The sequence below is a fragment of the Eptatretus burgeri genome, chromosome 1 (assembly GCF_056783735.1).
Source record: "Eptatretus burgeri isolate ZD-2024b chromosome 1, Ebu_testis_v1, whole genome shotgun sequence".
NCBI lineage: Eukaryota > Metazoa > Chordata > Myxini > Myxiniformes > Myxinidae > Eptatretus > Eptatretus burgeri.
This window is the reverse complement of record NC_140961.1, coordinates 122145109-122169629: the sequence shown is the minus strand read 5'-3', so window position 1 is coordinate 122169629 and position 24521 is coordinate 122145109. Positions and strand designations below refer to the sequence as shown.

General features: G+C 43.0%; 1 protein-coding gene and 1 pseudogene across 1 annotated transcript in view; both read left to right on the top strand.

Annotated features, from left to right (window-relative positions):
- The window catches only part of LOC147035311 (huntingtin-interacting protein 1-related protein-like), a 993771-nt pseudogene that overhangs the window by 935210 nt on the left and 34040 nt on the right, over positions 1-24521 (top strand).
- The window catches only part of LOC147035310 (uncharacterized), a 79102-nt gene continuing 78425 nt past the window's right edge, over positions 23845-24521 (top strand). The window contains exon 1 of the mRNA XM_085866240.1: positions 23845-24149. The gene's annotated coding sequence lies outside the window, so the exon portion shown is untranslated. The remainder of the gene's footprint in view (positions 24150-24521) is intronic.

Sequence of the window (24521 nt, the reverse complement as noted above, 5' to 3'; positions counted from 1 at the left end):
GTAGGCACACTCACCTTGCGGCTGCGTAGCCTGTGTTTGAATCCCGACCCAGCTATAGACTGTTACACCAGTGTTTCACAGGCAGGGTGATGGTGATTGACCAATTTGTGTGCGGTACCCCCGGACGGACGTTAAACTGGGTGACCCATCTGCCGGAATTCGTTGGTAGATGACAAAAATCTAATGGTGTCCTTCGTGAAGAGAAGGTGAGCTATCGCCGACACCCTGAACAAATTCAAAATCCCTGTCCTGCCTGATTGACTGGGAATGCAATGGCATACCACTCAGGATAACTCATGCCAATAAACTGCTTTGGCAGCAGCAATGCTGAGTAAGGTACACATCTCATCTGCGATGAGTAAGGTACACATCCTCTCATCATTTCTCACCCATTATTAACTTTCTTTACTAATGAAGGGTTCCCTTCATGGCCAGATGCCATATCCTCTACTCCAATAGGCCCCATTCTAAAGCTGAGGATACCTGTTCCTGAATTGTCTTGTTTGACAGTTTCTATTCATTGTTTGTGTTGATTTGTTGATGTAACATGTGTCTTGCTGAATGTTTTGTGTTCTGTTTGTATGTCCTTGTCCAAGCAGCAATTCTCCCATTGCACCAGCGTCAGTCCATTACCCTCTACTCCTCTCTCGCATATCACTCTTCCATGAGCTTCGGTTTCAGAGAAGATAAAGGGAAATACTCGGATCAAAAGAGGGGAAAAACAAGCACAAACTGCTCATGTAATCTCACCAACAAATGCACTGCAGTCACAGCAATCAAATAGTCACTCAGGTGTGGACAAATGCCTGACTACATTCCAAAACGAAGGCATCAGCAACTGTAGTGGAGGTGGCAGGTAAGCGAGGTTCTGTAAATACTGTAGGTCCACCTGAGCCTTTCCTGTTGGGAAGCTGCATAGTTGGTGGTACCTTCATATTTGAACAGGGATCTTTCAGACTGCAAACAGCATTTTCTTTTCAAAATGCCTGAGCATTTTCTGTTTCCAAGCTTCATCAGAAACCTGCCAGCAGGTCCATCTTTGATATGTTTGGTCCCTGAATGAAACAAAATCCTTTCAAAGACCGAACAAGGACAAGATGGCAATGCAAGGAGCGTGCGCTGGGGGGGGGGGGGAGGGGGGAATGGACATATACAACTGTAAAAAAAAAAAAATATATGGGGTTGGGGGGGGGAATAATTATCAATGACGTTTCTCCATATTTGAGAGGAGGACACTCATCCGGGATTGGGTATTCAACGTGAGGTCGTCTCTCATAGGAATTGCTTTGAAAACATCGATTTCTCTGGTTCCTCATTAGCATTAATTATGAAATGGTTGCTACACGCATGGGGTTGACACAAGCTGCTTATATTATAATGTAGTGGGATGGAAATTAATGTGGACACAATCTTGTACACACCCAAAAAAGTCTGTTTGTTAATGTCTGACGCTGCGTCCGCCCGGGTTATAACAACGACGTCAAAACGAATCAATGGGTTTGACAAATTCCAAGATAATTAATTACGTGCAAATTGATTTTGAAAATCCACAAAGCAGAGCAACTGTTAATGAGGGCGGGGGAATGAAATTTCAAGTGTCAGCACTCATTTATCAGCGTTCGTAGAGGAAACACTCATTTGCGATTTTTGGGGAATTTGCTCAGGATGCCGGTGATAGCTCACCGACTTTTCATTAATAACACCGTGGGATCTTTAACGCACACCAACTAACGCTGTCAGACGGGACGCCCAGTTTGAAGTCCATCCGAGGGAGGGCACACGAATTGATGAATCATCCTGTCTGTGAAACACCAGGACGGCAGTTGACAGCAGTGTCGAGATTCAAAACCCAGACCAGACAGCTTATAGGGGAGTGCATAACTCTTGGCTATCCTTCGCAGACTCGTACTTGTAATTGAATTAAAACAAAGAAAATAAGTTAGAAAACAAGTCTGAAGAAGACGGTGGTTCACGAGCAGTATTTGAGGATGTGGATTGTTTCAGAAGTCAAGGATGAGACAATGTGATAATGTTTGACCAAGTTATAAAAATGATCAACATCATGTGGTACGAGTGACAGGTTATTTGCTGCAAAATGTCGAAAACCCGGCTTTGTTTTGACAACTTTAAAAATTTGACCTTTGCATAACCTTTAAAGGTCACAAAACAATGTTGTGGACATTAAAATAAGGAAACAGGATACGTGCTATAGCTTATTGGAGTTAGTTCATCGAAGAAGGTCGAAAACCTGGTTGGATTCCTACAACTTTGAAAATTTGACCTTTGTGGCCTTTCAAGGTCAAAGGTCAAGGATTATGACCATTGGTGCAAAACTTCCTCTGATGAGATGTCTCACTGTATTGCAAAGTCTCAGTCTCACTACATAGTTTTTCTCAATATTAGCTGCTACCCTACTATCTGTCACCGCCTATTTCTTCAAAACCTATCTTCTCCCTCAAAATTGACCGAATCAAACTAAATTTTTTATATGTTGTACATATGGCCAATGCGCACAATTTCTCGAGTGGGAATTTCGATAAAAAATCTAGAAAAATATTTTTAAAAAACAAAAATTACAAGTGGGCGTGGCCCCGCCCACAAGGGGCGTGGGACGTCCATCGCCAGGAAGACAAAACTTGGCATTGATATCAACATCATATTCAAGTTTCATCCAAATCGGATCACATCTCACAAAGTTGTGCTCTGGACAGACAGACAGACAGACATATATACAGACACACAGACAAGCCGGTAGGCGGACATGGGTAGTCGACTACCCAATATAACCTGATGCGATACGCCCGTTCGATGGGGAATGACCTGAGGATTAAGCACAAGAAAATTCATGATTCTAGCTTCAAGGGTTAATGCTGCAGATTGTTTTTTCGTTAAAATACCCCCACATTTCGAGGTTTTTCGGCCGTTGCTAGGCGACGGAGGGGTCCATAGCAACGGTTCTTTCTCACACATAACTAGGACATACCATGAACCTTCCCTACCAGTTTCATGTATAACTGACTCATAGTCTCTGCGATATAACGAACTTCGTTTTTTATTGTTTTCGACCAGGGTTCATATAAAGTCTATCTTCTCCGACAGTTTTCATAGGATCGGGCTGGAAATCTTTGACAATATGGCTGAATGTACTGCCCACAGTCACTCCTGGCCCGATTTTTGATTTTCGAAAAAATAATTTTTTTTATGATTTTTCAAAATTTTCAAAGTCCCGTTGCTAGGCAACCAAAGGGGCATGAGCAACCAGTACATACGCGGCACAGCGAGGTCATAAACTGGTCCTACCACCCAAATTTCATCTAAATCTAACAACCGCAAAGGGGTGAAAAACCCCCGACAAATACACACACGGACAAGCCGGTAGGCGGACATGGGTAGTCGACTACCCAATAGAACCTGACGCGATGGGCCTGTTCGATGGGCAATGACCTGAGGATGAAGCACAATAAAAGTCGTGATTCGAGCTTCAAGGGTTAATGCTGCAGATTGTTTTTTCGTTAAAATACCCCCACATTTAGAGGTTTTTTGGCCGTTGCTAGGCAACGGAGGGGTCCATAGCAACGGTTCTTTCTCACACATAACTAGGACATACCGTGAACCTACCATACCAGTTTCATGTATATCTGACTCATAGTCTCTTAGTCCTGGGGCTGATTCTCAGAAGGGGCCTAAAATGAAAGTTTACTGCACCCCACTGCCAACAGAGGTTTTATGTGTTTTTCTTGTTTATTGATCTATACGGTGATGATTTTAAAACATTACCCCTTCTAAAAAGCGTCCATTCGAAGTTTTTGGAGGCAATTTTGATACCAGGTGTACCGCTTTACCGCTAAGATAGGTTTTTTGAGCTCGGGATGGGTGGGCATATTGCATTGCAGTTAGGTTTGCTCAGAGTGCACATAGACACATTAAATACAAATCCAGGTGTTTGATTTTGTTTTAGGAGATATTTTCGCGAGAAATTGTGCGAAAATAATGTAAAGATTGTGTGAAAATGATAAAAAAATGTGTGAAAATGGTAAAAAATTGTGCAAAAATTATCAAAATTTTGTTAAAATTTTGACAAAATACGACGTTTTGTCACTAACATCATAAACTATTATAGAAAATCGCATTCTAGTACATTTCTTGATGTTGACTGTTGCAAATAGTGTCTGGTGCTTATTCAGTGTGAATTGCATTCGGTGCAGAGTATCACGGCATGTATTGAGAACTGGATAAACCCTTTCAAATCTGACGAGCAGCTGTGCCATTTGGCTTCTGGACACGTGGCAACCGAAGATGTAAAGCGAGACCTTTTGGATGCTCGTCAAAGAGGCGTAGGATCACTGAGGACATTTGCAGCAGACAGATTAGGGAAAGATGGAACCAAAGACTTATACGCTACTCTACCACAACTGCAGCCGAAGACGTTCGCATCCATGAAGAAGAAGAGACTGGGGCATGGCACATCGCACGCCAGCGTCCTGAAGTCAACAAGAGACATGTTTGGCCGTCTCCTTGTGATTGGTCAAAGCCGTGAACTATCTCTGGAGAAGCTTCTGAGTTACCCACTTGGACCGCTCCCACTCTCAATCGCCACGCCAGATGGAAGTCCAGTGAAGACAGACAAGGCTAAATTGCTCAGAGCACTAGAAGACAATGTGCAACCGCTGACAAGTATCCCCCCCCCCCGGATGCTACCTGGGTGCTTGACGCAATGGCCATCATCCATTCAGCAAAAACGGCACCAAACATGACATACTCACAACTGGCGTCTTCTCTCTTCAACACCATCACATCTGGTTATCCAGCTGGTACGCGCAAAGACTGGGTAGTTGACACATACCCTGATATATCCAATAAGATCGCGGAGCGCAACCTGTGAAGCGATGCTGGTATGGAGAGCCTTGAAACCAAGATCCACACAGGAACACAGAAGATTGACCAGCAGCTGAACAAGTCTCTGATGAGTGCATCCTTCAAATGTGCCCTGACAGAATTCCTCCTGAATGAGTGGTCCAAGCCAGAGTATGCTGCGCAGCTGGGCCAACAAGCACTGTTCGTGACAGTTGGAGAGAGGTGCTTCAGGTTTAAGGCCAATGACCAACTTACAGAAGTCCTGAAGGCAGAAGTGGCTGAACTGAGATGCACACACGAAGAGGCAGACACCAGGCTTTTGCTTCACGCAGCCCATGCAGCTGATCACGGTGCTCCTGCTGTGATCATCAAGTCCCCAGACAGTGATGTTGCAGTCATTGCCCTTTCAGTCTGCCATCGTATTAGCTCGCAGCTCATCTTTTGCACTGGCACACAACAGCAGACCCGCTACCTTGATCTTACAGCTATGGCACATACCCTGGGACGCGATATCTGCTCTGCTCTCCCAGGTTACCATGTCTTCAGTGGCTATGACTCGACCAGTGCCTTCACTGGGCGCGGAAAGCTGTCAGGACTCAAACTTCTAAAGATCGAAAATGAATTTAGACCCACTATGCCTGATGTACCCAACAGCATTGGGCAGCCCTTCAGTCTGTCAGTAGCAGAACTCGCCAGAGGAGAAGTGGCCATCTGCGCCCTATATGGGAAGAAGCAGCACAGTAGAGTCAACGAACTGAGGCATGAGATGTTTGGCGCGCATACCACAGACCCATGCAGACTTCCGCCCTGTTAAAATGCAGCCAAGTTCCACCTACGTCGTGCCAATTACCAGGCTGCCATTTGGAGAAGATGTCTCGAGAACTGCCCACATGTACCCACTCCACATGGTCATGGCTGGGATGTAGCCGGGAACGAGATCGCCATCAAATGGTTAGATGTTTCTCCTGCCCCGACGTCTGTCATGGAATGTGTTAGCTGCCGGTGTCTGCGTTGTGCTGACCGGAGGTGCTCCTGTAGACAGAATCAACTAAGTTGCACCAGAGCATGCAGATGCAAGCCTGACCAGTGTGGGAATTCCAAAGAAACTATCGTTGATCCACTGGAATCCGACGATGAGACAGATGACGAATAGGACATTGAACAATTCATATGAATCCAGTTTTTTCTTATCAGGTAAGTAAGATTTTGTTTTGTCTATAGGTCTTTTAACCTTATTTTACACGGGGTCTGAAATGACATGGGAATGTGCTAGAAGCCTGAAACTTGGCCAGTTGCAACTGCCACATGCTTATTTTATAAAAAATTAACTCATTTAAATTTTTGCCTCAACAATGAGCTAATTCTGACGTCAAGAATAATGAATTTTGGCGAAATTCCGTGTTTTTAGTAGGTAAGTTTTAGAGTAAGAACCCCCCCCCCCTTAGACAAATTGCTCCCAAATTTGGCACACGTATTTTAGAAATGACATAGGATAAACGTCACCAAGTTTCAAAGTCATACCTCTAACCGTCGCGACGGTTTTGGCAGAGGAAAAATATGCCCCCCTAACCCTCCCCCCCTCCCGTATAAAATAGGGTTAATATGTGTATTATTCAGTAATAAACATGTTTTTCAGGGTTTCGATAAATGTCCATGCAGGTTTAGTAAAGTTACAATGCCTCAGCACAATCCGAAATGCTTCCTGAAGCCAACAATATTGTCCTATAGGAATGCTACAATACTCAAGACTGCAAAAAATGTCAGGTTTTGCCAAAACGTATCACGATATGAAATGGCTTGCAATGGGTCATTTGGACACTTTTTGAAAGGGGTAATGTTTTGAAATCAGATGTCTATAGACGATATAACATGAAAAAACCATCAAACCTATGTTGGCAGGGGGGTGCAGCAAAACTCAAAATTTTGGAATTAGCCCCAGGACTATCTGAGATATAACGAACTTCGTGTTTATCTTGGCCAAAACGAAGTTTTTGCAACATATGTTAGTCAGCTTGTATGTTTTTTTTGTTTTTTGTTTTTTTGTTTGTTTGTCTGTAATCACGCATAAAAAATTCTGCAGAGCACAGTTATCATTGGAAATTTTTGTAACTTCGCATATCAGAGGCCTATAGAGGTCCCTTTCAGTGCACAAAATTTTGAAGGTCAAGGTCACTTTGTCGCAAATCAGGAGAGTCGACGACACCCTTATTTTTTGAGTAATTTTGATCGGATCGTCTTCAAACTTCATGAGAATATAGTTCATGGTCTGGCGCTCAGCTGATTAATTTTTGGTGGCGATTGGCCTTGACCTTCATGGTTAGCGCCTAAGGTCAATCATATTTGACCCCAAGGTCAAATTTTCAAGTTTTAGGAACCATATCGTGTAGTACCTCAAATTGAACACCTCGATGAGTGCTTTCTAGATATGTCAAGCTTGAGACATTATGACGTCATTTGGTGACGTTATGAGGCAAACGCATATTTTTCATGGTTACTCTGCAGAACGATTCTCATCGGAATCTCTCGTAGGCAGATATTCCTCAAGGAGTCGCTCCTGGTGGATAGCAGCTCTGTTCACCTCAGTGTGACCTTAAAGAAGTCACACGTGGTCACCTTTTGGCAAGATACGGGTCACCCTGCGGGTGACATTGGTTTATTTTTTTATTGTTTTCGACCAGGGTTCATTCAAAGTCTATCTTTTCCGACAGTTTTCATAGGATTCGGCTGGAAATTTTTGACAATATGGCTGAATGTACTGCCCACAGTCGTTCGTGGCCAGATTTTTGATTTTCGAAAAAATACATTTCATATGATTTTTCAAAAATTTCAAAGTCCCGTTGCGAGGCAACCAAAGGGCGTTAGCAACCAGTACCTACGCGGCACAACGAGGTCATAAACTGGTCCTACCACCCAAATTTCATCAAAATCAAACAACTGCAAGGGGGTCAAAAACCCCTGACAAACAAACACACGGACAGACCGACACCACGTTCAACAAATAAGGGTAAAAAAAAATAATAATAATAATAATAGATCCCCCAAAAACATTTTAATCGAAAAAATGTTTTTTTTCGAATTTCTTTATTTTCGACTCGATCGACTACCCAACACACACCCATAACGAATATAGTGATCACTTGCTCGTGAACCAAAAATGGCCACCGGTCGACCATCTTGGATATGATCTCAAAAACAAATGACATGCAATTGTAAGCCATCATTCATTATCTGTCTGACAAGTTTGAACAATATCTGTGAATGCATGTTTGAAAAATGATTGAAGACGTGTTCGATGCCTGTTTTTTCTTTTTTTTTCAACTAAAATGGCCGTCAGTCGGCCATCTTGGATCTGATGTGAAAGCAATTGACGTGCCCATGTATACCGTCATGTGATGTCTTTGTGCCAAGTACAAATAAAATCAGTTAATACATGTCCGAGATATGGCTGTGGACGCACGCACGGACACACACGAAAATCGAGACCGAATCCATAAGCCCGCATTTGGAACTAATTCCACCGAGGGCTAATAAATATTTAAAAGGTCAAAGCAAAACTTTCCCGAAGTTTACTGCCCTTGATACAGTGCCTTTTGCATCACATTATTTATCACACTTCCTTTAGTTTTTCATGCCTGTCGTTTGTGTCCTTTCTGACGTCCGTAAAAACAGTAAGTTTCCTGTTTGGAATGATTTGTTTGACTGCCAGACAAGCAGAAATAGTAAAAAAAAAAAAAAATCATTTCATTCCTCTCTGCACATGTGCGATCAGGACGAATTTACAGCCAAAGTACTGCTAAACTGCAGGTTCGTTTTCCGATTTATGTTCTGATTCGTGTTTAAAATATAACATTCAATCTTAATTATGTTGTTTCTCAATCATAAACTGAAGGGAATTGACAGACGGACAGACACACAGACAGAAATGTCCAATTTCTTAACCCCGTGCTTAGCTTCGCGTGTGCAGGATAATTATAACTGCAATTGGTAGAGCGCATACATCTGTCAGGCTGAACAGTTTACGTTTTGTATCCCTCTGATAGGACGGATCTGGATTCAGAACTGAACCCAAACATTATCAATTCTTCCTCGTCAACCACCCAATCTGACCACCAAGTTTTGTCTAAATACTTCTATAACTTCTTGAGATATCATGCTATATATAATTTTGAGCCCTCTCTCTCAATGGAAAAAGAATTACTTGAAAAAAAAAAATTCGAGTCTGGATTTCCATTTTCATCAAAATCGAATCAAATCGGCCTTGTCACAGACCCAACCAGTCCACCAAGCTTCGTCGGAATCCATCCGTAACGTTTTGAGATATCATGCACACAGACTGACAAAGAGGGGTGTAGACATAGCCTCCATCCACCTTCAGTGGCAGAGGTAAAGATGCAAGGAAATTGTATACTGTATAATTGTATAAAAAATACTCCATCCACATGACAAGACCCCCACCAACAGTACACATGCACACAATCACCCATCAATGCTCAAGCAACTTAAAAGTCCTGCCAACATCCTCATACCCCTCTATCTCCATAACTTCCAGGTACCTATCCAATTTTAATTTAAACTTATCTACTGTTTCTGCTGCCACGACCTTTCCAGGGAGACCATTCCATGCATTAACTATTCTCTGAGTGAAAGTCCCCTGCCTTACTACCGTCTTAACTCTTCTCTTCTTTACTCTCAGGCTATGGCCCCTGGTACTACCACTGTCTACTCTGTTGAATAATTCATCTGCACCTATTTTATCGACACCTTTCATTATCTTAAATTTCTCTTTCATATCTCCTTGAAAGCACCTAATTTCTAGTGTCTCCCTGTCTCCCTGTATAAAGCCCTGTCTCCTTCAGCTGCTCCTCATAGCTGAGTCTAACAAGGCCCGGAATCAATCTCGTAACCCTGTGCTGAACCCTCTCTATGGCATCTATGTCCTTCATGTGTTGCGGTACCCAAAACTGCACACAATGTTCTCAATGTGGCCTCACTAATCACTAAGCCAGTTTGTAATCCAATTAGGTACCTGACCAGCACTCGACAAGCTCTCACTTTGGCTAACAACCTCTGAAGTGGTACCTTATCAAATGCCTTCTTAAAGTCGAGACATACTTTGTCCACTGCCTTTCTCTCATCCACCCAATCAGACACTGCTTCATAGAACTATAAAAGATTTGTAAGACAGGAACTGCCTTTGGTAACCCCATGCTGACTACTTTTAACTAGTTTGGATTTATTTAATTGGTTCCTCATCTGGTCCTTTATTAATATGTCTCCAACACCTTCCCCACAACTGAAGTCAAACTAACAGGTCTATAGTTAACCAATTCTTCTCTGGATCCTTTTTTAAAAAAATGGTGTTACATTTTCAACTCTCCAATCCTTCGGTACCTGTCCTGACTCCAGGGAACTATTGAAAATATCCGTTAATATCTCGCTTACCTGCTCAGCCACCTCCATCAATACTCTCAGGTGCATATTATCTGGACCCGGAGCCTTATCGTCTCTTAAATTTACTTGCTGTTCCTTTACTTCCTCCACTCCAACCTGGATCTTCTGTAAAAGCCCTTCCTCACCTCCTTGATAGATACTCTCAACTACTGGTAATTCTCCTAACTGATCTTGTGTAAAAGTTGAGGAAAAATACATGCTTAATAAGCCTGCCATCTTACTTTCATCACTGACCACTCTCCCGGTGCTATTCCTCAATGGACCACACTGGCCTCACCTGTTATTTTCCCCTGATATACTTGAAGAGAACCTTGCTATTATGTTTTATACTCTTAGCCATATCCTTCTCATACTGTCTTTTGGCTTTGCCGAGTTATTTTCTTAACTTGCCCCTGTTTATTCCGATCGTGATCTAAATCGAACTCCAGTCCTGTTATTTTAAACCTCATAAATGCCTTCTGCTTCTCCTTATCAGCATTCCTAATTTCACTGCTCAACCACCCTGTCCTCTTTCTGCTTCGAGTTTCACATGTCTTTGGAATGTACTTTGCCCTCTACACGTTTGCTCCTTCAAGGCTTCCCATTTCTCTGTTGTCGATTGTCCTGTTGTTAGCTTCTCCCAATTTACATCACCCAACTCTCTCCTCATACCCTCAAAGTTTGCCGTCCTGAAATCTAATAGCCTTCCCCTAATATCCTGAATTCTAACCCTTAACAGAGTCCTTGCACACACATTGTTATGGACACTTGCTCCTGAATGCTCCCTGACCTCCACCTCCTCCACCATATTGGGATCGGAACTTAAAAGGAGGTCTGACGCTGCACCCCCCCTTGCGTGTTTGTCTACAAACCGGGTTAAAAAGCAATCCTGGAATAAAACTAGGAAATCCTCATCTGCTCTGCCCTTTCCCTGTTCCTGGACCCAATCTATCCTTCAGGTCAGGTATGGGAGCATGTGCCAGAACAGCGCGTTGCTGCGTCCACTTTCCGCCGGTACTCCAGGGGCCTCCGTCTGGCCATCCCCCAGGCAGATGCCAGGCCCATCCCCATCTCCTTGAGATGTCAACCTGCTGCAATCACGAGGCACGTGGTCGGCCCACTGGCCTCCTCCACTCATGAGACTCCCTCACTGAGAGAATCTGGTGAGCAGGATCAGTGTCAGGAAAACGAGCCACATGTGCATACAGCCGCAACTGATGCTCACGGACTATGCAGGTAACAAATCTCATCCGAGTCTCTCTCAGCAACCGGTCGTTGGACACAAAATCCGACCAGCGATAGCCAAGGATTCTCCGAAGAGACCTGGTACCAAAGGAATTAATTCTCCGTCTGAGATTCTTGGTCAGAGTCCAAGTCTCGCATCCATAGAGCAAGACTCGAAGTACCAAGGACCTGAAGACTCAGACTTTCGTCCTCCCACACAGGTACCGGCAGTGCCACACCTCATGATCCAGTGAATCCATGAATCCCCAGGCCCGACCCAGACGTCTATTGACCTCTGACTCACAGCCAGGAGAGAAATGAATATCACTGCCAAGGTAAGTGAATCTCTCCACGACCTCAACATCCTCACCACAAACAGGCACAGACAGGACAGCAGCATCCAAGATGTCAGCGAAAGCCTGGATCTTAGTTTTGACCCAAGAAACCCGTAATCCCAGCGGCTCCGACTCCTCATTCAGCACCTCGAGGATAAATCTATCCCTGGCAAGATAAAATCCCCCATAATAAATAATCTTCCCTGACCACATGCCCTTTTAAATTCTTCATGTACTCCTCCTTCCTCCTCTTCATCGCTCCTGGAGTCCTCTAAAAGCATCTTAATTCCCTCCTTTATGTCACTCCTTTCCCTTGATGCAATGCTGTCTTTTATCCAGATTGCTACTCCTATTCTCTCCATCCTATAGCACCGATACACCTTGTGGCTTTCTAATCCTGTCCTCCAGTTACTCTCATGAAACCATGTCTCACTCACTGCATCTATATCTTACTCCACGCTATCTACTTTGGCTTCAAGCTCTTCCATCTTATTATGTAAACTTCTTGCATTGGTATAGAATATGTTTAACTTTTCCCTTTCTGAAATTATATTTTCTTGCCTGGCCTTACTCATCATAATTACGTCATCAGTTCCTCCCTGAATACCTGTCCACCCACTGCTGACTTAAAAAAAGCCTGAATTCCTTCCTCAATTCCCACTGCAAACCTTGCTGCTCCCCTTCTATTTAACATACAGTCATCATTCCGGAAACACTCCCTTTGTCCCCTAAATGATTCCCACTGCTTCTTAAATGTTAAACCTTCCTCCCTACACCATTCTTCCAGCCATTGGTTGACGTCTATTGCTCTCCTCATAATTTATATATTGTTTCCTAATCTTGGGAGAATCCTAGAAAACATGACCTCACAAACCTTTGCTTTCAGCCACTTCCCCAATATCCTGAATCTATTTTTCAAAACCACCCAGTAAACTTTCCTTAAATCATTCGCACCGAGGTGTACCACAACCAACTTCTTCCTGCCATGACCAGATGCAATATTGTTTACTTTTCCTTCAATGTCTCCAACTCCTGCTCCTTCAAAACTGCACAGAATTCTATGTCTACGATCCTTCCTGCGGAATGAAGAATCTGCATATTTAATTGTCTCATAACCCACAAAACCTGTCTCTCATACCTCATTTCTACCAATTTCTATTGCTGCACCTTCATCACTCCCTGCACCCACTGCACCTCCAACATTGCCTGCCCCCACTGACCGTCACCAGAACCTGTCCTCAATGAACCATTACCATCGCCTACCCCCGCTGCACCATCACCGCTTCCGATATCCTCAGAAACCCCCAATCCACAACCGCAACCAACCTTTTCTCCAAATTTCTCACATTCTGCTACTTGCTGCAAATTATCTATCCGTTCCTTCAACCTTGTAATAACCATCATCAAGTGGGCTATTTCTTCACACTTCCTGCAACAGTAAGAACCCTCTGCTTCCCAGCAGGATAATCACAGATGACATTGCGATATGTTTTTTTGTGATTATCAATTGCCAGCATGAGCTTTATATGGTAAACTACCCTCATCAATGTAATGTACACGAGGCAGAGTGTCGATGCTACCGAAGTAGTCTCTCGCCAAAGGTTATGCTGGGTGGTTCGTGTAGAGCACAATCTATAGCAAGAAGAGAACTCGGTAGAGCACTGACCTCTGCCATGCAATGCCTGATCCAATAGAACATACCAGGCCAAATAAATCATTGAAATATCAAGTTATATATCGTTTTTAGCCCCATCTCTTAATGGTGAAGAATCACTTTAAAAATAAATAATTATCATGTCCAGATGTGGACTCAGATCTCCCCCAAAATCGAATCAATTTGTCCTTGTTACACACCCAAACTGCCCACAAAATTTCATCCGAATCCGTCCACAACTTTTTGAGATAATTTGCACCCAAACAAACAAACAAACAAACAAACAAACAAGACAAAGATGTGCAGAGTGTGATACATGCAAACTCTCCCCCCTCTCCAAAGGTTGCCATGGATACATAAAATGTCCATTTCAGTAAGATTAAAATTGACGATATTAATCGAATCTCAGGTCAATTGGATGAAAATTGATTATTTTTTCAGATTGAAATTGATGATTTCAGAAGTTTGACTGTGAGTTGACCTTTGACCTCAAAAATGGTCGGTTTCCCAATTCAGTAATGCACGATGTAATTGCTAATTAATTTCCAGGTTATTCAAATGAAAATTGACGATTTTTCAGATGAAATTTTACGATTTTAGAAGTTTGACCTTGAAATGACCTTTGACGTTTTGATCTCAAAATCAGTTGGTTTCCCATTTCAGTGACTGCACTGTCACTGTGCTGTCACAATATGCAAATCCTGCTCAAATTTCAAGTCAATCGGATGAAAGGCGACGATTTTAGAAATTTGACCTCAAGATGACCATTGACCTTTGACCTCAAAATCCATAGGCTTCTCAGTTGAGACTACCTCTAACTTGGTGAAGTTTTGTGAAGATCTGTTTGAAATTGTGACTTGTACGCGATTGACAAACAAACAAACAGACAAACAGACAGACAGAATAACAAGATCAACTGACCAATATACTTGAAAAATCTTCAATTTTTCAAGAAACAAACAAACAAACACACAAAGATAGACAGACAGGAATGAAAACATAACCTCCTTCCACCTTTGGTGGTGGAAGTAAAAATAAATATTAGTGTGTGTCAGTGTATAAGTCACCCTGATTCGATGTCTCCCTCTGGGAAGAGTTCCTGGATGTTGGTAATGACAGCATCATCTTTGAGATTGAAGATGTCCATTACATAAATAACCAAGCCTGCCAGGTTTACACGAGGTAATCCCGCAAGGTTCAAAGTTCACTCACTGGCAATGATGGTGAAAGGTTTGGGTCGAACAAGGTAGTCTCTGAACCTTTGGAGCTTCCACTTCGGGCTTCAGACCACTTCCTTGGGGGTTTGTAGTACAGGGAGATGCAAACTTTCAACTTTAGGTCGAGTTTAGAAAGTTCTCCTTATCTTTAGTTGTGCAGAGGCACACCCCTTTCCCGTCATTATGTTTCCAAGTATTTCCAGCTTCTTTTAGAAGCTTGGTGAACCAATTTCGGTAGCAATCCTTATCTGGCAAACACAATATACCTTACTGTGCCCCAAACATTGCCATTTGTTGTGGTTTCTGTGCATGCGTGCCGAGTATTCCGTGACGGATTGCATTATTTCAAAAGATGCGTATAGTCGAAGACTGTCACACGCCACACAATGATGCACAATTATTTCTGATAATTTGTCATAAAAGTTGAAATTGTTAACACTTTGAACCCTGAGCTCCTTGGACTTTCGGCTCCCTCACCCTGGGCGAGCTGGAGAAAAATCAGGCCGCTCAGGTGTATGGAGGTTCGAATAGTGGCCGGTAAAACATCCGCTGTGGTTCAAGGGGTTAAACCATCGAGATTATCACCGATGCACCTGAAAAACAAGTTGTTGATCGTCGTCCACAACAGCATGACACAATTATAAAAAACTGTCGCCGACTAAGCTGTCGCTAATAATGTTGTTGCATTGCATTGGCTAGTGTGCGGAGACTCTTCTTTTTCCCTGTTTTACAGTGTACCACCTTTTACAGTGTAACCACGTTTCACAAGGTAGAACTTACTCTTTGTGGCATACCGTGGTATGCATTTGTGGTACATTTGTGGCATACCGTGAACTTATTCGATTCCAAAACACTTTAATTATGTAAAATGTGTCATTCTTTAAATATACTTTTACATTCTAACCACGTTTAAGGGGCTGTCACACCTTGACGTTTAAGCCAGCGTATGCCGACGACGTATGAAAAATTTGGCGAATACACTGACACACGTCAAATACGTTATGGGTAAGTTTTGTATAAGTTAAGAGCATGCTGAAGCACGCTGGCATACGTCGTAGTATGCCGAGCTCGTCGACAAATTTTAACATGCTCAAAATTTTTCGACGTATGTCAGCGTATGACTCACACGTTCCACATACGCTGGCCATAAGTTGTAGGCACGTTATGCGATCGTTGACACACGTCGACACACGTTACTTGTAAGTTACTCATGAGTCGAAACACGTCAAGGTAATGTTTTGTGTACCCGAAACTTATTTCTCACCTATGAGTAACGTGCTTTGAACCTCTGTGTAACGTATCTCCAACGCATATTGACGTATGTAGACGTATTTGACGTCTTCCGGACGACCACAGAACTTACTGAACGTGTTTCTAACTTTCAGCTACCGTATAATGGCGTATTGGCAGTGTTTAGGGGAATTGGTATATAAAAATGGGGTTCACAGGAGGAACCCGTCAGTGTTCCAGACTCCATGTTTTTTTTTTGTTTGTTTTTTTTTCTTCGGCATGACGGTGATGTTGACACTTCGATGTCTAGTGCGGTTATGATTTGAATCGGCGAGCGGCAGCCTTTTAATAGGCTACGTTACGTGATCGTTGGCGATATGCTGCCGCGCTATGCATAAGTTAGACTATCGTTGGGCATAAGTTGTGAAAGCCGACAACACGCTAAGCATTCTTTGGTATAAGTTATCTATAAGTTATCGAAACGTTCTGTGTACATTACTAATACGTTATGCATATGTCCAACTCGTTAATATACGCCCAAAACGGAAAAAAAAACATCAACAGTTTAGCGTACGCCAGCGTTTTAGATCAATTTTGATATGTTGCCATACGCTGGCTAAAACGTCAAGGTGTGACAGGGGCTTTACCAGTATATCCACCTTTAACAGTATAACCCTGTTCAACAGTCTGACCACGTTAAACAGTGTTACAACTTTTAAAACTGAAACCACTTTTCAATCAAGTGACACTAACAATCAGGGGAAATAACCTCTTAATAATCCTCTGTTACATTACAACTACTGAACAAAGAGTGAATTGAATTTAACAAAGAATAAATGATATCGGATTAAATAAGCAATCAATGGAAATAATGAAAAATCGGTGAAATTAAGGATCGACAGATCATATCGATTTGTGGCATACCGTGAACTTATTCGATTCCAAAACACTTTAATTATGTAAAATGTGTCATTCTTACTATCACTTGCCACCTGTGGTGTTGTACTATTTGAACATTCCAAGTAACATGCCAGTTCTTATCATATAGGAGAGATCAACAGCATGGAGAGCATGCAGTGAATTGAGTGCATCTGCTATCCGAACTCTTATTAGATATTCAATGAGCTCTTCTGAAATCCTATCTCTTGTTTGTAGGTTATAACTCATCTTGCTCTTTGGAACAAAATTTGGGACATCAAGGGTGTTGAAGGTTGTGGTCAAGTCTCATTAAATTGTGTGTGTAGTTTATGAGAAGTTGCAAGTGTTTGTGGACGGACAGATGGACGGACGCACTGACGGGCAGATGGACGACGTGTCATTCCATAAACTCCATGTTCCAGGTGAGCTAACTAGCAGAAGCCCCTGGTGAAATACCATGATAGACAAAAAAGGAAGTCTTTTAAAAATGAATTCGCTATCTCAAAATGGGAGATTCAAGAAGGAATGTCTTGAGTTGTGTGCACCTGGTGCCTAAAAACTAAAAAAGAAAGATTGTAAAATGAGTTTAACAAAATTGATTTATTGAAATAATTTGATTGGGTAAACTTACCATGGATTATATGATGATAATATTAGGCTGAGGAATGAAGTACAGGCTGTCCACAAAGTCTTGTTACAGTTTTAAAATTTTATTACAACCAAACCAAAAGAGATACAATGATGCGATTATTTTCATTTTGTCACATAATTCATAAAGCTTCTTGTGTTCTTCATTATATCGAAACATGTGCACCTTTAATGGCATGTTTAGTGTAACGCATCCAAGCAATATATAATCCACTTAAATCCACATGTTGGCCAACATATCCCTCATCACACCAACATATCATATCATTGGTTATCCTTGCAGGAAATGTTTCGATGTCAGTAACAGAGGTTTGGAAAACAATCCTTGACATACTGCCTCAAGAAGAAGTCGAGAGGTGTCCCATCAGGAGACTGTGGAGGCCAGGGAACCGCCCCACTACATCCATTCCATCAACTGGAGAAGTTCTCGGTTCTAAATGTTGCACTATCTGCACTTTACATGCATGAGATGTCATCTCTTAGTGTGCAATTTTCTTTTTTTTTAATAACATAATTTTCCTGGAGGTTTGGATTATTTTAAACAACTTTTATTAAACAATTTCTTCTCTCTGAGGAGCGTTTTTGTGTTTCAGGGGTCGGACAAACAGAGAGAAACAGACAGATAGACAGATGGCAATTCATCTATTGTCAATATAGAAAGTACAACTTGATGGAAACCAATCTGGCTGACAACGAACTGTGTACCGTAAAACTTGGATCATCAATAATTGAAATAGCTTGGGATTTTAATATGTACACATGTTAGGCCAGATGTGACCTACAGCCCTTACACCCAGTATGAGGTTTAAATAATACATCAACCTCGTCAATATGGTACACCAGTAAAGCAAACACTTGGCAGAGTGTCAGTGCTGCTGAAGCAGTCTCTTGGCAATGGTTATACTGGGTGGTTTGCCATTTCCTTTCCAATGGTGATTCAGGGCAGGAATCTGCAATTTGTTCAGGGTGCCAGTGAACTCACCTACTCTTTGCTAAACAAACCGAGGGATCATTAGCATCCACCAACAACCAGTGATGGAAGATGGGTCCTCTGGCTTAATGTCCTTCTAATAGGCGGCACACACATTAATCGCTCACCTTGCATGTGAACCAACAAGGTGATAATTGAGCTTGGTCGAGATTCGAATCCAGGCTAAACAGCATAAAGGGAAGTGTGCACAACTCAAAGTCATCCTACCAGCCATAAAAATACATACAGGTAGTGGACAAAAAAAAATGGAAACACCTGGTTCAATAAGAGACACCAAGCAACGGCTTCCACATAGGTGTGGCCCAATTGTTGATGAAGCACATAACATCCCAGAATGCTTTGGGTCATGTATAAAAATAGGACCACTGGACCTGTAGCTTATCTGGGCCCTGGCCTAATGTTGTAACCCAAATTTGGTAGCATTCTGACTGATGTGTCTGGAGAGGAAGATTTTTGAAGATATTTACGTGATTTTCCACAAAATTGACTAAATCAGCCATTTTGACACAGTTCTGATCAGGTGATCGGCCTGAGCTCTGCAATTTAACATCCCGACCCTGACCTAAAGTTGTAACCCAATTTTTGTCGCATTCTGACTGGTGAATCAGGAGAAGGAGATTTTGGAAGGAATTTGCGGGACCACTATTTTGACACACTTCCCGTCATGTGCTTAGCATGGCCTCCACAACTTAACATCAGGGCCCTATCCTAATGTTGAAACCCAAATTTGGTAGCAATCTGACTGGTGGGTCTGGAGGAGAAGATTTTTGAAGATATTTACGTGATTTTTCGAAAAATTGACGAAGTTGGCCATTTTGACACACTTCCGGTCACTTGATCAGCCTGACCTCCACAATTTAACATCCCTTACCTTGGCCTAATGTTGTAACCCAAATATGTAGCATTCTGACTGGTGGGTCTGGAGAAGAAGATGTTGAAGAAATTTACTAAGTTGGCCCTTTTGACCTACTGAAAGTCATGTGACTGGAACGAGCTTTGCAATTCCTATTAACAATTAGGAGAGGAACATTGCTACCAAATCTCAGCTGAATCAGCTGAGCGATTTGGCCGGAGAGGTCGAAAAAGGAGATGGACAGATAGAAAGGTGGACAATGAGTGACGATTTGTTAGGGTTAGGGACTGTATGCTATGGAAGCTGGAGGCCCAATGCCCTATAAATTGACTTACATTGGTGTTTCCATTTTTTGTCGACTACCTGCACATTCTGCTTTAATAGGAGCTGCAAATATTCCTCATACAGATCCAGGTATGTGCACTTTGGATGTAGATCATGCAGTTCCTTCTTTCATTTCATCAAAGCTTTGAGTTTTCTCGACCAGATACATCATGTCTTGCTGTTATATTTACTTCCGTCACCATAAGTGGACCGAGGTTGTGTTTTCTCTCATGTTTGTCTATCTATCAGTTTGTCTGTTTTTCTGTCTGTCTGTGAGTGCGAGGATATCTCAAAAGATTACGAACAAATTCTGCCAAAACTTGGTGGATAGGTTGGGTTTGTGCGAAGGATAAATTTATGAGATTTTGGAGAACATACAGATCCAGATCCAGATATGAGAATTTTTAAAATGATTAATTATTCACCATTGACAGAGCCAAAAACTACACATATAAATATGTATATGTATATTGTATATGTGTATATGAGGCTCGGCGAGGAGGAGTGATGCAAGTGACATTTTTTAATGATATGATGATGATAGGCTCAGATGATAGGGTAAGGGTTAAAATAGTGCTATATGGCATTAACTCCAAAATGGCCGATATGGCCCTTACATCACTCCTCCTCGCAGTGCTATATATATATATATATATATATATATATATATATATATATATATATATATATATATATATATATATATATATATATATATATATATATATATATATATATATATATATATATATATATATATATCTTCTTCTTCTTCTTCTTTCGGCTGCTCCTGTTAGGGGTCGCCACAGCGGATCATCCGTATGATCCGCATAGTGATTTGGCACATGTTTTACGCCGGATGCCCTTCCTGATGCAACCCTGGTCGCCTCTTACGACACAGGGATATGGTACACCTATTTTAACCGGGGTATACACCGGCCCAGTATACTGGTACTCATTTCGCCGACCTCGGAAGGATGACAGGCTGAGTCAACCCCCTGGTGTATTAATTCAGTGGCCCAACGGGGCTTGAACTCAGGACCTTTTGGATCCCAAGCCGCTGCCCTAACCACTGCGCCAACACCAGGCTCTTAACATGCTCTACGACCGCGCTCGACCGCGGCTACGCGAGCTGCTGTGGGGATGGGACGTCATGGGTCGCCCAAGCCAGACACCACGAGAGTGCAGGTAACCTGCAACGGTCTCGTGAGACTCGTTCGGTCTGTCAAGTCCCACGCCATGAAGACCCAAGAGGTCCAGTCTGACCCCATTGCCTTTGATTGGGTCTTTTTCCTGCTTTTCTTTCGAATGAATGTTGTGGCGCCGAGTCCCGTAAGTAAAACTGTGTAAGTGACTGTACATTAATAATTACTTATAGACAGTTGTAGCGCTTTGTCTTGCCCACGTGCCGTGCCGCATTCATTGCTTATTCTGTATACGTGCATGTTGGTGTTTTTCAATGACTGCATGATTGTTCCTGCATACGTAGAGTAAATGAATGTGCTGGTTTAAATGTTAACCCGTTCGTCGTGTCCTCTTTCCCTTATTGGAACGCCATCTTGTATTGCGGAATGTTAGTTGGGTTTTTAAATAGCCGGTAAAGTGATCTGGTCCAACGGGACTGCGCAATATTACCCAGCTCGGTTATCCCAAAAGGAAGCGGGCTGCTTAAGTGGCTCGTTTTCAAGCGGTCCCGTTGAGGTACAACCTCTCGGTAACCTACCTGCGCGAATAATTAGGTAAATCGAAGATTTGGCGATCGGACCCTGTAGCGCGGGTAGGGTACGGCCAATGTTGGGGTGGGATTGAAAACCCATCCGTGACTGGTTTCTGACGCCATTGCAGAAAGTCACGACTGGATTGTCCGTTCGGTGGGCGAACCGGCTGCTATTGGTTAACGTGGTCGTTCGCACGCCGACGGGCTGGAGATCTACAACAATATCATTCTCTTTGCTAACCCGACCTCCACTCCTCACCTTTCTCTCTCTCTCTCTCTCTCTCTCTCTCTCTCTCTCTCTCTCTCTCTCTCTCTCTCTCTCTCTCTCTCTCTCTCTCTCACACACACACACACACACACACACACACACACACACACACACACACACACACACCCTCCTCACATCCCTCCCTCCGACGGTAGAGCAACTTTTGGTGAGGCATAAATCTCCCCACCTCCACCCCCCTTCCTTGCTCTCCCCCCCTTCCTAGCTTCCCCTCCCTCCTGCCTCCTCTCTATCCCTTCCCTCTCTCCTCTCTTCCTCTCTCTCCCTTCCCTCCCTCTCTCAACCCCCCTCCTTAATAACCCGTCAGCGAAGTGACGGGTCGTATTTGCTGGTCTATAAATAAAGAAAGACCAACCAAAATCTCTCACCTGTGAATGAAGGGAATAGCCAATCAGCTATTACCTAATCATCAAAACCAATCTGGCTTGGATTGTATAAATAATTGACTCCACCCACACTCCTCGAGCTGAAGAAGCTGCATAAAGCAACCCAAGAAGACCAACACAAGTAAAGAGCTATGCTGTTTCAAACACTTCCCAGAGTTCCTCAACAATTATAAAGATGTTCACACCATAGTACATACATAAGAATTCCAGTGTTATACACACCCTCAGCTACCAGACCAGTTTCATCACTTATTGGCGAATCATCAACAATAGCGCAGACAGCAATTCATACCAATGAGGCTCCCAAGCAGGTAACAAATGCAAATGTCAAAAGCAGTCAATATATAAATAAAGAAAGACCCACCCACATCTTTATGAGGAATGTGGGAGGGGTCAACTGTTTATTTAATGCTATTAATCTGGGTTTAGTTGATTCAGTGAGAGCTGATTGGCTATTTCCTCCATTCCCAGGTGAGAGACGTGAGGGGGGGGGGGGCTTATTTACATATATATATATATATATATATATATATATATATATATATATATATATATATATATTGTTGCGGGCCGGGGGTCTTGGTGAGAAGACCATTCGCGAGCTATCTCGGGTGCACACCGGAATCGCAGGCCATCGCACACGGATAACTCCGTGACACGGCGGGTCGCAAACTGACCGTGAATGCCAATAACTCAACCACATGACTTCGAGTCCTCTGTCTACAGTTTATGCGATTACCTAAAAATAATCACGTGACCTAATTACCGGAGAACACGCCCTCTGTACGCCTTGTCCGAACGGGATCACCTTCCGGATCAGATGCAGCAGACCGAAACTGTCAAGGATGTACCGGCTAAAAGGAACAGATCATTGGGGAAAAAAAAGTCCTGGCAAGGGTGGGATATGAACCATGATGGATCAATGAAAGAAAAGACAAAAACGAGCTGGGAATATTTCTGCAAAAGGATTTATTAGAGGCAGGCGAGTAAAAATATGTGGCACAGTGAATATAGTATATTTTTGTGTGTAAGTAGGGACAGCAAGAAATGTGAGTTGCGATAATAAAACAAGCAACTTAAAAAAGCAGACACAGAGCAGACCTATTCCAATATAATTCTTCTGCAATCTTAACTTAAGTGAGGACAGGCACCATGACATGCTCGCGCGCGCGCATGCACGCACGCACGCACGCACGCATGCATGCACACACACACACACACACACACACACACACACACACACAAACACACTCACACACACACACACACCCAGATGAAAAGGAGTTAATGAGAAGAAAAAGGAGAGGAGATGAGGCTAACGATCTCACAATACCTTGCACGATTGACTGACAATGCCACCAAGTACATTTTGGAGGAATGCTCCGCTGGTTGACCCCTCCTTGAGAGCTGGCACATCATCTCTTGCTTGGCTATCCAGAGAAGGGGAGCGACCGTCAGGGGTGAAGGAGGGACTCTGGGTGGAACCAGCGGCGAGTGGGTGGAGTCAGCGACGAGGCAGTGAAGAAGGGCGGAGTCAGTCGGTGAGTGGGCGGAGTGCCAACAGCAGGTGGATTGGTGGAGAAGGTGGAGTCGAGAGAAGAGCGCGATGAGCAGGAACACAGACGGCCTTGCAACCCGTCCTTTATAGACCATGCGGTGCAGGGCGGGCCACCAGCCTGAAGTGGTGTCATCACCCAAATCAGGCACTCTGATTTGGCCACCGCACAGCTTGGCCACCATGACCGGAAGCGGCCTCACTGTACATCCGGCTAGCCATAGCTGAGCTGCTGAATCATCTTGCTCCGAATCCTGTGATATGAATCGCCGTGAACTGAACTCCCGGGCCGTGTCCCATTGACCGGTCGAGGGTTGCGTCGGCCCGGCATGCCCGCCTGAGCACCGCCGGCGACTCGCGGTTAGCGCTCGTCAATGTGCTTGCTTTGTCCGTATGCCATGCGGCCTAGCGATCTGGGCTGAAAAGCATGCCTCTGCTTGGTAGCAACTGTGTCGAGGCGGAAGTACGGGCGGAAGTCTGCTGTCCATGGGAGACATTGTGGCCATTGTAGTGAGCGAAGACTGACGGTAAGACGTTATTGTAACCACATGTGAAGACGCAACTGAAGAGATGTGCAATGCATGCCTCATACAGTGCACGCGGAATTTAAGAAAAGATTGGATTATTAGATGCAGATTTGGGTTGAAAAGAGTATACTGGAGATATAAGTATTGGATGGAGATTTAGATGAAAAGAGGATAGATATGATTATTAGACTCAGAAATTGGTTGGAAAGAACTCAGAAATATATATGTGTATATATATATATATATATATATATATATATATATATATATATATATATATATATATATATATATATATATATATATATATATATACACACATATGTATATGGAAATATATTTGTAAAAAAGAAGCAGCACACTGAGCAATAA